Source organism: Mustelus asterias, chromosome 6 (assembly GCF_964213995.1).
Source record: "Mustelus asterias chromosome 6, sMusAst1.hap1.1, whole genome shotgun sequence".
Classification (NCBI taxonomy): Eukaryota; Metazoa; Chordata; class Chondrichthyes; order Carcharhiniformes; family Triakidae; genus Mustelus; species Mustelus asterias.
The window spans coordinates 15,435,643-15,448,245 of NC_135806.1; positions in this window are offsets into that span (position 1 = coordinate 15,435,643).

The window sequence follows — 12,603 nt, forward strand, 5'->3', positions numbered from 1 at the left end:
AGTTGCCCTCAAGAAGGTGGTGGTGATCTGCCTTCTTGAACCACCATTGTCCCTGAGGTGTAAGTACACCCACAGTGCTGTTACGGAGAGAGTTCCACGATTTTGACCCAGCCACAGTGAAGGAACGATGATATATTTCCAAATCAGAACGGTGAAGGACCTGGAGGGAAACCTTTAGGTTGTGGTGTTCCCAGGTATCTGCTACCCATTTTCTACTATTTGGTAGCAGATTTGGCTTTGGAAAGTGCTGCCTAAGGAGCCTTGATGAGTTCCTGGAGTGCATTTTGTAGATGATACATACGGTTGCCACTGTTTGTCAGTGGTGAAGGGATTGAATTTTTGTGGAAGGAGCAGAAATCAAGCAATCTGCTTTGTCCTGGATGGTGTTGATCTTCTTCAGTCTTGTTAGAGCTGCACTCATCCAGACAAGTGGAGAACATTCCATCACACTCCTGATTTGTGCCCTGTAGATGGTGGACAGGCTTTGGGGAGTCAGGAGGTGACTTACTTGCGACAGGATTCCTAGCCTCTGATCTGCTCTTGTGGCCATTGTACTTATGTGGCTAGTCCAGTTCAATTTCTGGTCGATGGTAACCCTCAGGGATGTTGATAATGGAGATTTAGCGATAGTAATGCCATTGAATGGCATCACACACTATTGCACACTAAGTTGGCCATATAACCCTCGGCATTGCATTGAAGAATTAACTTATGCTATCTCTTTCACAAACCTTGGGACAGAATTTAGTTACAAAAGGAACATAAAGCTTAACAGGCCTTTCAGCATTTTTTAAAAGGGCTAAAGATTTGGATGAGTTCCACTTAGCACAGTGAAAATTTTGATCATTATGAACCACAACTGTGCAACTTTCATTCAATTGTTTTCTTCAGATATTTTTAAACACTTCCCTTTCAATTCTTTTCAATTGTCTACACATTAAGCCTGCAGTGAAAGATGTCATTGCAATGATCATTTTCTGCATTAGGTGCCAATGCATATGCATTCACATACAAGAAGGATTTTGTCCTTCAGATGATATGCACCCCATAGTCAACTGATTTGAGTTGACTCAATCTGTACTCTTGTGATGATCCAGCCACCATGTCCAGCAAGTAACTAAGAACTGAGTATAAACAGGCATCGAGATTAACCCCTGGTTTTTGGATAATCAGTTGCTCTCAACTAGGGTGGCAGTAGAGACAACAATTGGTTTTGGCACCTTAATGATGATCCCCCACCCCCTCCTGAAAATAAGCTTGTGGATGTCAGAGGAGAAAAGGTTCGGTTTCAATGATGTTGTCCTTCTCGCAATCAAAGCTCATATTGGAATAGCAACTACTCATAGGGACCAGCAACCAAGTGTAGACACGTTTCCACAAGAGGAAGGTTGGTGAGAAAATACAAAAATAAAAATTATTCAGTAGGAATAATTGTTGATCTTAATTTGACTCTGCAGTACAAATTAGTCATCGGAACATAGGAACATAGGAATTAGGAGCAGAAATAGGTAAATTCTGCCCTTCGAGCCTGCTCCACCATTCAAGCAGATCATGGTTGATCTCTTCCTCGTCTCAAATCCACCTCCCCACCTGTTCCCCATATCCCTCTTTCCCTTTTTTTTAATCAGAAATATATCCATCTCCTTCTTGAAACCATGTAATGATTCAGACTCCATCGCACTCTGGGGCAGTGAGTTCCACAAATTCTGCGAGAAGTAATTTCTCCTCATCTCAGTTTTAAATCTACCGTCTCTCAACCTATACTTGTGACCTCTTGTTCTCGTCAAAATCATTTGAAAAAGGGCAAGATTAAAGATGAGACTATCACTCGAGATGTAGCCCTACTATGTTCTTGTGCGGCATGGTGGCACAGTGGTCAGCACAGCATCAGAGACCTGGGTTCAATTCCAGCCTGGGGGGCCGTGTGGAGTTTGCACATTCTCCCTGTGTCTGTGTGAGGGTGCTCTGGTTTCCTCCAACAGTCAAAAGACGTGCAAGTGAGGTGGACTGGCCATGCTAAATTTCCCCTTAGTGTAGGCTTGGGTGATTCGAGGGGTAAATGCAGGGGGTTAAGGGAATGGGCCTCAGTAAGTCGCTCTGTCGGAGAGTTGGTGCAGGTTCGATGGGCCAAATGACCTCCTTCAGCACTATAAGAGTTTTATGTTTTTCCTAAGCTTCTGCTTAGGAAAGAAGCCAATCTATTCTATAGAATAGGAATTCTGTGAAGATGAGGTTTGAGCTACTCCCTATGAGATAGTTAATTTTCAAATGTCATGTTAAGCAACAAAAAATAATCGTGAAATTGTTTTTCAAATAGCATGATTAAGATGTTAGGAAGGGAGGGAAACACCTGAATACTATTTTAAAACATGCACAAGTGACGCAGGCCTCGAAATTCCATGCGGTAAGTTGCAATGCTTTTTGCACCAATGTGAGTATTTACATTTGAAATCCCTGGAATTGCCATTGGCATGTCATGTGGAGGAGTTTTTTTCTCTAAAACTGCAGTAAAAAAACTTGGATGACTGTCATTTAGTTTGATCGGATCTCCCATGCCTATTTTTGTGCCACTTTACAAGAATTTCCAACAGATGGCAGCCTAGCAGAGACAAGGCAAGGCATATGTACATGAGAAAGACAAAAGAAGTATCATAAGTTTGGAGTCTAACATTGGTGAGACAAAATAGTGGGAAAACAGTCTTTTGGGGGGTGACAATTATCAAAGTGTTATTGGTGGCTTGTGAAGCAATGTGACACTGACACTGGGTGCTAGCTCTCATTCTCAAGACTGCAGACCGGTGCTGCAAAAAGTTCAATGATCTAACCAGGTCAGATAAGTTAACAGTCTGGACATTATTCTTTTGCTTCCTTGGGCACCTGCACATTCTTAAACACAATGGGGGCAATTCTTCCAGCCCCAACAAGCCAGGAGACATCAGCAGAGGTGGTTCGCGGGCTCCCTGCTGAGTGCCATGGTCTCCCTGTGTATCCGGGGCAAAGATTTTTGGAGTCATCAAATTGGGGCTGCACTTCCTGGAAGTAAGTCCAGAAAAAGCCTTCAGGACTCATAAAGACTTCTCAGTTAAGAACTTTCCAACACTAACTATAAGATTGTTGAATGACGTGCTGGTTAGGTGCATTGGCCATACTAAATTCTCCCTCAGTGTACCCAAGCAGGCACCAGAGTGTGGCCACTAGGAAATTTTCACAGTAACTTCATTGCAATGTTAATGTAAGCCTACTCGTGACACTAATAAATAAACTTTAAACTTTATGAGAGAAGGAAAAGGTGAGAGATTCAGAATGAGAATGAAAGAGCGGGAGTGAAAAAGTGAGAATTGCATTTATATAGCTTGTTTTTCTCAATTTCATGCACTTCCATGGGGGCAGCAAATAAAACACTTTTAACATTTTTCCTCTTTCACTGAGATGATGCATGATTACTGTGCTGCAGAACATAATTTGTAGTTGATACTAAAATGTGCTTCCCAAAAGATGTTGCATTGGAAGCTATTTGAAATGTCCATGAACATGCAGAAGCTTAGGAAACATTTGGACCAGTGCCTTTGTTTCCCGTTTTTTTAATGCTTTGTTTTGTATTTATAGCATTTATCCATTACTGTCTGTGCCCTTCCCAACCTAAGGGCAGATTTATTGTTTAGAATTACAAAAAATTGCAAGTACAAAAGTTATTGCCTTCTTCACATATCAGACCTCAGTGCTGTAACATTGGTTACATCTCTCTTTACTGTAATGATTCATCAAAGCACCATTAAATAATATGGTTGCCAGGTTGTTACTTCCGACAAGCTGTCAAAAAAAAGAACAAAAATGTGCAAGTAGAAAAGTCTTCAGACACATTAGAGAGCAATGTGCATTAGATAACATACCTTTCTCCATTATGCACTTTTGAAATCTAGATCTGATTGTATGAAATTTCCCCATTCCTTTAATTATTTTCTTGAAGTATCGATTGATAAAGGCAAGTGTCCCAAATGCCCTCTTCACCACCCTCTAACATGCCATTCTGCCTTCAGAGATCTATGGACAAGCACGCCAAGGTCCCTTTGTTCCACAGAGCTTCCTAGTGTCATGCCATTCATTGAGTAACTTCCTTGTCAAATTACTCCTTCCTAAGTGCATCACTTCACACCTTTCAGGGTTAAATTCCATCTGCCACTTATCTGCCCATTTGACCATTCCGTCTCTATCTTCTTATAGCCCAAGATTCTCAGCCTCATTGTTAACCACCCGTCCAATCTTTGTGTCATCCGCAAACTTACCAATTCCAGCCCCCATATCGTCATCAATATCACTTAAATAAATGATGAGTAATAGGGGACCCAACAATAGATCCCTGTGGTGCGCCACTGGACACTGGCTTCCAGTCACAAAAGCAGCCTTCTGTCATCACCCTCTGTCTCCTCCAACTTATGATGTGGAGATGCCGGTGTTGGACTGGGGCGAACACAGTAAGAAGTCTCGCAACACCAGGTTAAAGTCCAACAGGTTTATTTGGTAGCAAATACCATAAGCTTTCGGAGCACTGCTCCTTCGTCAGATGGAGTGGAAATCTGCTCTCAAACAGTGCAAACAGACAGAATCAAGTTGCAGAATACTGATTAGAATGCGAATCCTACAGCCAGCCAGGTCTTAAATGTACAGACAATGTGGGTGGAGGGAACATTAAACACAGGTTAAAGAGATGTGTATTGTCTCCAGACAGAACAGCTAGTGAAATTCTGCGAGTCCAGGAGGCAAGCTGTGGGGGTTACTGATAATGTGACATAAATCCAACATCCCGGTTTAGGCCGTCCTCATGAAGACCTGGCTGGCTGTAGGATTCGCATTCTAATCAGTATTCTGCAACTTGATTCTGTCTGTTTGCACTGTTTGAGAGCAGATTTCCACTCCATCTGACGAAGGAGCAGTGCTCCGAAAGCTTATGGTATTTGCTACCAAATAAACCTGTTGGACTTTAACCTGGTGTTGTGAGACTTCTTACTGTGTCCTCCAACTTAGCCAATTTTTGAATCCACCTTATCAAATTACACCGTATCCCATGTGCATTTACCTTCTTTACAAATCTCCCATGTGGGGCCTTGTCAAAGTCTTTGCTGAAATCCAAATAAACGACATCGACTGCACTACCCTTATCTACACACCTGGTCACCTCCTCAAAAAATTCAATCAAATTTGTTAGGCATGACCTCCCTCTGACAAAGCCATGCTGACTATCCCCAATCAAGCCTCGTCTCTCCAAGTAGAGATAGATGCTCTCCTTCAGAAGTTTCCCCAATAATTTCCCCACCACTGATGTGAAACTTACTGGTCTGTAGTTCCCTGGCTTATCTCTACAACCCTTGTTATTAGCTGTTCTCCAGTCATCTGGCCGGAGAGGAATTGTAAATTTGGGTCAAAGCGCCTTGAATCTCCTCCCTTGTCTTGTTTTCATGTGCACATGCACAGAAGCAAAAATTTGCTCCAGAGAACATAATAAACGACACTAAAATAAAAGCAAAATATTGTCAATTCTGGGCAGTTGAAATAAAAAGAGCAGTAGCTGTTCCTGCACCTCTGCCAGTGACTGTCACATCTGTTGAGGCCATGGTGACTGAGGAGTGCCCAATCAATTGACCATTGAAACCCTACAGTGCAGAAGGAGGCAATTCAGCCCATCGAGTCTGTACCAACAACAATCCCAGGCCCTATCCCCATAACACCACATATTTACCCCACCAATCCCTCTAACCTACGCACCTCGGGACACTAAGGGGAAATTTAGCACGGCCAATGCACCTAATCAGCACATCTTTGGACTGTGGGAGGAAACCAGAGCACCCAGAGGAAACCCACGCAAACACGGGAAGAACGTGCAAACTCCACACAGACGTGACTCAAGCTGGGAATTGAACCCAGGTCCCTGGAGCTGTGAGGCGGCAGTGCTAACCACTGTGCCACCGTGCTGCTGGATGCACCCTCCGCCGGCCAGAGGACGATCGTCAAGGTCATCAGGGTCGACACGACAGCAGAGTCAGCAAGCTGCCAATGGCACTGCCAGTGAGGGAGGGGCACCAAGATGTAACTTAAGTTCAAGACACCTTCAGCAAAACAAGGGCTTCTCACAGGTAACCTTATTTACATTCCTATTTCAAAATTCTCTTGATGGCGTGATCATTGATACCAGAAAATGGAAGGTTGTTTCTTGTTTCTTTGAATGTTACATAAAGTATGTGTGACGGTTCTTATATATTCTGGGTGTTGGTGGGTTTGATGGGGGGTCAGGAACTTTGAACTTCTTGATAGGATGCAGTTGGAATTTGGGAATTTGGCATCAATAAAGTGCTGCATGGAGACAGTACACTTAGAGTGAGCTGGAATCAATGCCTTGGCAGCCTAGCTGAAAGTGTGCATTATTGAGTCCTCCCTGGTATCCCTCCCTCCCTGAAGGTTACTGATGTCTGCCTCCATGTCCTCATGCAGTTCCCCCTTGGGTTTCTCATCAGACCCATCTGTAGATTCATCCTTCACAGCGTCTGGAGAGCCTCGCGAACCTCATCCTCCAGTGTGTCCCCCTTTGTCAGAATCAGATGGTGCAGAATGCAGTGCATGACAATAAGTGATACGTGCTCTGGAGGGTACTGCAGATCGGACCAGGCACCTATACCACATCTTCAGCAGCCCGATGGTCCTCTCTACCACTGCCCTTGTGGAGGTGCGACGCCTGTCGTATCTCTCCTTCGCATTGGTTCTTGGGCAGTGGAGTGGGGTTCTGAGACAATTTTTCAGGGGATAGTCCTTGTCACCCAGGAGCCAATCATCTAAAGTTGCAGGAGGAATGAACATCCTTGGTACCTATGAGTGTTGCATGTGAGCTTTCAGAGGGATGGGCACAGGCTTGCAAGGTTTGTGTCCACTGGTCACATATGATCAGAATGGTCATTGAGTGGAACTCCTTTTTGTTTAGTAAGGCACCCAGCTCACCACAGGTATCTTGATGGCCACATGAGTGCAGTCAATGGCACCCTGGATGTGGGGGAAGCCAGCAATCGCTCCAAAGCCTCTGGTTCTCTCAGTCTGGCTGACCTTGTCCACCTGGGAATCATAGAATCCTACAGTGTAGAAAGAGGCCATTCGGCCCATTGAGTTTGCACCGACCAAAGTCCCACCCCCTTAACCCCATGTATTTACCCTAGCTGGTACCCCTGACACTAAGGGCCAATTTAGCATGGCCAATCCACCTAACTCGCACATCTTTGGACTATGGGAGGAAACTGGAGCACGCAGAGGAAACCCACGCAGACAAGGGGAGAACATGCAAACTCCACACAGACAGTGACCCAAGCCAGGAATCGAACCTGGGTCCTGGCGCTGTGAGGCAGCAGTGCTAACCACTGTGCCACCGTGCCGCCCATTATGGATGAATGTCACCACCAGTAATGAGCTTGATGCAACTTTGGGCAGCAGATTTGGACACATCACAGTGATACCCCACTGAACCCTGGAAAGAACCAATGGCATAGAGGTTGAGGGTGACTGTAATCTTCAGAACAACTGGCATAGGGTGGCCACCTCCGGAGTTGGAGGCGATTTCCAGCCCAATCATCTGGCATATGGTAGGGACCATGTCCCTGGAGAGGCAGAGCCTCCTTCAGCACTGGACCCCAGCCATGTTGAGGTAGTTGGAGCACTGCCTGTAAACTCTGGCTGCTAGGAAGTGGACCATTTGTGGACCATTTTGCCTTGCACTCCCTGCTGTTCTTGCACCCCCTGTGTCTGCATCTCTCCTCTCTCAGGTCACTCCGTAAAACGTTGCCTGCAATCATCTGATCTCCTCTCCTCTTTGCCCACTTTCCCTCCTCAGAGGAGGTCCCACCAGCTGAGTACACAATCTCCATGATCAGAAACGCACTGTCCCATGCATCGAAGGTACATTGCTAAAATCTTCAAAGATGGCAAATTGAAGTATTCCAAAAGAAAACCACTCATGCACGGAATGTACCAGAAATGACAGAGGATCCTTTCAAGTTGCATCAATTTCACAGCAAAAAAACTCTAACCTAAAGAGACAGAGCCTTTGCTCCAGGGCCCTATTATTCTGGACTTGGATGTGAACTCGAAGAAAACAAAGTTGGTTGCCTGCCTGCGTTGCCCATGCAATGACCGCAAAATTGCATGGGCAACACAAAATCCTTTCAATTGGTCCATAATTGGCCCTTCAAGTGTCAGCGGGCTAGCTTCTGGCTCCTGTACATGTCCGATGACTGTAATAGCACCTGTGTGGATGAGGTCATCAGGACACTTAGAACAAAGGACAAAAAAAAGTACAGCACAGGAACAGGCCCTTCGGCCCTCCAAGCCTGCGCCAGTCGTGAGGCCTGCCTAAACTAAAACCCTATGCACTTACGGAGTCCGTATCCTTCCATTCCCATCCTATTCATGTATTGGTCTAGTTACCCCTTAAATGCCGCAATCGTACCTGCTCCCACCACCTCCCCAGGCAGCGCGTTCCAGATATTCACCATCCTCTGTGTAAAAAACTCGCCTCGCACATCTCCTCTGATCTTTTCCCCACGCACCTTAAACAACGTTCCCTAGTACTTGACGTTTCTACTCTAGGAAAGAGCATTTGACTATCCACTCTCTCCATGCCACTCCTAATCTTGCAGACCTCTATCAGGCCACCCCTCAACCTCTGTCATTCCAGTGAGAACAAACCGAGTTTATCCAACCTCTCCTCATAGCTAATACCCTCCAGACCAGGCAACATCCTGGTAAACGCTTGCCCAACATCTTTTTGTGTAATTTCACATAGATTCCAGTCGGGCGTCCATCCGTTTTTGTCATAAAATCCTGGCCCAGGTTCCTTTACAGGTGGACTTGGAACAGGGAGACTTACTTAGGTGTAACAATCTCCAGATTTAAAAGGTGTGGATCTATTGACTTTTCTGCTGCTGGGATTGTGTAGACTGTCTGAGCTTTTGACTGGATCTTGCGATAAGCACAATTTGTTATCTGAAGACAGCTTCAGTAACATGGCCAACTTCTCTTGTCTACCCATAATGGCCTGGAAGTCTGAAACCCTGGCAACATAATGGCGTAAAATACAAACTCTTCACACTTACTCTGCCCAGTTCTCATTGCTAGCATTCAAATTTGGAGGCATGGGGCAGAATTTGCTGGCCCCTCCCGCCAGCAGGATTTTCCAGTCCCGCCAAAGTTAGTAGAGCTTTGAATGGCTTGCCACATGTTACAGCCCCATGATGGGGTTGTAACATTCCATCCATGGGATCTGGTTGTCGGTAAATCCCCAAACAATAGCAATTGTAAGTAACACGGAGAGTATTTGTCTTGGAATATGTCCATTCAAGGGGGAGCAACCGACCCACAGGCATCGAAGCAGGAACTTTCTGGAAACTTGAGTTTTTCTGTACAGTAATTGCAGAATTGCTGAACCTCGGCAGCCACCTTAAGTTTTGTTAGTGTCCATTTTTCAAAATGACAGAAAGTTCGAGAAAACAATGTACTGAGTCCTCGTTTAAAGTTATGAATAGGAGATGACTTCACTGGGGTGCATTGAACAGTCAGCCACATTACTGATTTAATCTCTCTGTTAGTTTGAGTGCATTATATCTGCTTTGTATTAAGAGCCAGTTCCAAGATCTAATTGCTCATTATGGGGCTACGTCGCTTTTTCTTTGTCCACATCTGCTGATTTACACACATGTACATCATATTCAGTTCACAGAATCCCTACAATGCAGAAGGAGGCCATTTGGCCCATCGAATCTGCTCCAACTCTCCAACAGAACACCCTTGCCCCATCCCCGTAAACGGATGTATTTACCCTGCTCACCCCCCTAATCTACAAATCCGGGGACACAAAGGGGCAATTTAGCAAGGCCAATCCACCTAACATGTACATCTTTGGACTATAGGAGGAAACTGGAGCACTTGGAGGAAACTCAGGTAGATACGGGGATAACATGCAAACTCCACACAGTTACCCAAGGCTGGAATTCAACGTGGGTCCCTGGAGCTGTGAGGTAGCTGCGCTAAACATTGCGTCACCTTCTCACCCAATAAAGCAATCGCAATTATAAAAAACCGTAAACCTGGGCTGGCAAAAAAGCTCTCAAATATCCCAAGTAGGTGGGTGACCAAGAGCAAAGAGATACAAGAACAGTTATCCCAAAGCTGACCTTCAGTCGTTCCTACTCATCAAATACTTACTTCCTCATCGTCAGTTTTATTTCATCCTGACAGTTAAGAGTTACAGTAATGAACTTCAAACGCTATAATGCGGTGCCCATACACAGGGTCTCAATTGGCGATAAAGATGATTTACAACTGTAGGCATGTCAAATTGCAGAACTGCATGAGCCGTATCATGGTAATCATCAAACTCCACACCCCAGCTAGCACCCCAGCAAGCCAGCTGTGACAGATTGACTGTTATCCTTGGCAGAGCCAGGCTGCAGTGAAATCTCACTCCCTCATTACCACCGCCTGACGTTACATGTTTGATTTATCACATGAAGAGATTTGAAATACAACTCGGGAAATGTTAATGGCGCAGTTTGGATGGAGATGACCTTTCAAACCTGTGACAGCCGGATTAGCAACTTTGGAAGGTGCAAGTCAGCATCTTGTAATTTATACTAACCTGCATTATTGCTGACGGCAAAATCACAACGATTCATCGTATTCTCACCCGAGGAACACTATCATCTGTAAGGTTGCCAACTTTGGATGGATTTACCCTGGAGATTTCATCACATGACCTTCCTGCCTCCAACCATCCTGTCCAATGAAAGAGCTGTTTTTAAAAAAATCCCCAATATGTCTATCAATTTAGACACAAATGTGTGCAGAGTAAAGGACAGAAACATGCAAATATTGTAGACACCCTGATGAGTTTACTCCCAGATTTCTAGCAGGAGTGTCCAGGAGAATTAACCTCCAATTCCTGGGTGGGGGGTGACAACCTTAACCACACGTCATACATAAAGGTCTAGATCCTACATTGTCTGTATGTCAGGACTAACTTTGACAAAAGGTCATTTCCCACCAACCCAACTCACCATGTGCTCTAGCTTTTACCCTGGGATTTTAGTTGAGAGCGACAAGAAATGTGCATTGCCTACAACCCAACACAAATGCCAAAACTATGTCATTCAACACAGGTCCCCATCATCTGTTTGCAGCAACCCAGGAGAATAAAGCTGCCTCTTTTTCCCTGGTGTCCAGTGTAGCTGTGCATGTGGTGATTCCATCATTGAAGGAATTAAAGAGCTGTAAAGCCCATGCTTCATTTTGTATGATTTACGTACAATGAATGGGACAGAAAAAGGACACCGTAATAATGATAATAGTAATAATTCTATAAAGATAGCACTGAGGGTATGTCAACAAATAGCTATTGAACCTGCGAGAACAGATTCTTTTTTACGCTTACATGAACAGACTTTTAGAAGACAAGAGATTTAAATAACGTGGCAGCTTGATAGTCCAATATACCTTACCTGTCCTCCAAGAATTAAGTCTCCACAGTGCTGTTTGAGGTACTTCCTGGACTGGAAATCGGGTCTGCTTGTCCTGTGAATTCATTTTACACATCCCAGCTGATTCATGATTTGCATCAGTGTATTTCGCATCTTTCCTTACTGGTGTAAATGGTATTTGCTAGAAATAGGTTCAGGACTTCCAGATCAAACTCCTATCAGCCATATTTAAAGATTCGCAAGTCGCCCCAACACTATAAATATCAAGTTATGTTTTAAAGTTTTACTTCATTTATTAGTGCCATGCGTAGGCTTACATTAACACTGCAATGAAGTTACTGTGAAAATCCCCTAGTCGCCACACTCCAGCGCCTGTTTGGGTACACTGAGGGAGAATTTAGCATGGACAATACACCTAACCAGCACGTCTTTCCGACTGGGGGAGGAAACCGGAGCACCTGGAGGAAACCCATGCAGACACGGGGAGAACGTGTCCACACAGACAGTGACCCAAGCCGGGAATCAAACCCGGATCCCTGGTGCTGTGAGGCAGCAGTGCTAACCACTGTGCTACCATGGAGAGAATAAAGGAGCTGAAAATTTTCCTCAGGGATAGAGATGATTGAGGGGAGATATAATAGAGCAGTTCAACCTTATGGCGGGTTTTGATAGAGGGGAACTATTTCTACCAATGGGAACCTGATAACCACGGGATGCAGGCTTGAGATAGTTGGAAAAAAAGGGATGGAGGTGAGAATCACTTTTATACCCATGGCAGTCTTCCATATTGTTAGGTGATGATTTGCACTGTGCTAGTTGTGTTAAACATCATCTTGGTATGGCTCAGAACACCCACTCTGGCATGTCAGTCTCTGCTACATTCGCTGCATAGGAAGACAGTGGACTGAAAAGGTCCAGAATTTGCTGGCCTATGTTTTAGAAACATAGGAACATAGAAAATAGGAGTGGGAGTAGGCTATTCAATCCATTGAGCCTGCTTTGCCCTTCTCTCCCCTTGATGCCTTTAGTGTCTAGAAATCTAAATATTTCTTTCTTAAATATTTTTAGTGGTTTGGCTTCCACATCCTTCTGTGGTAGA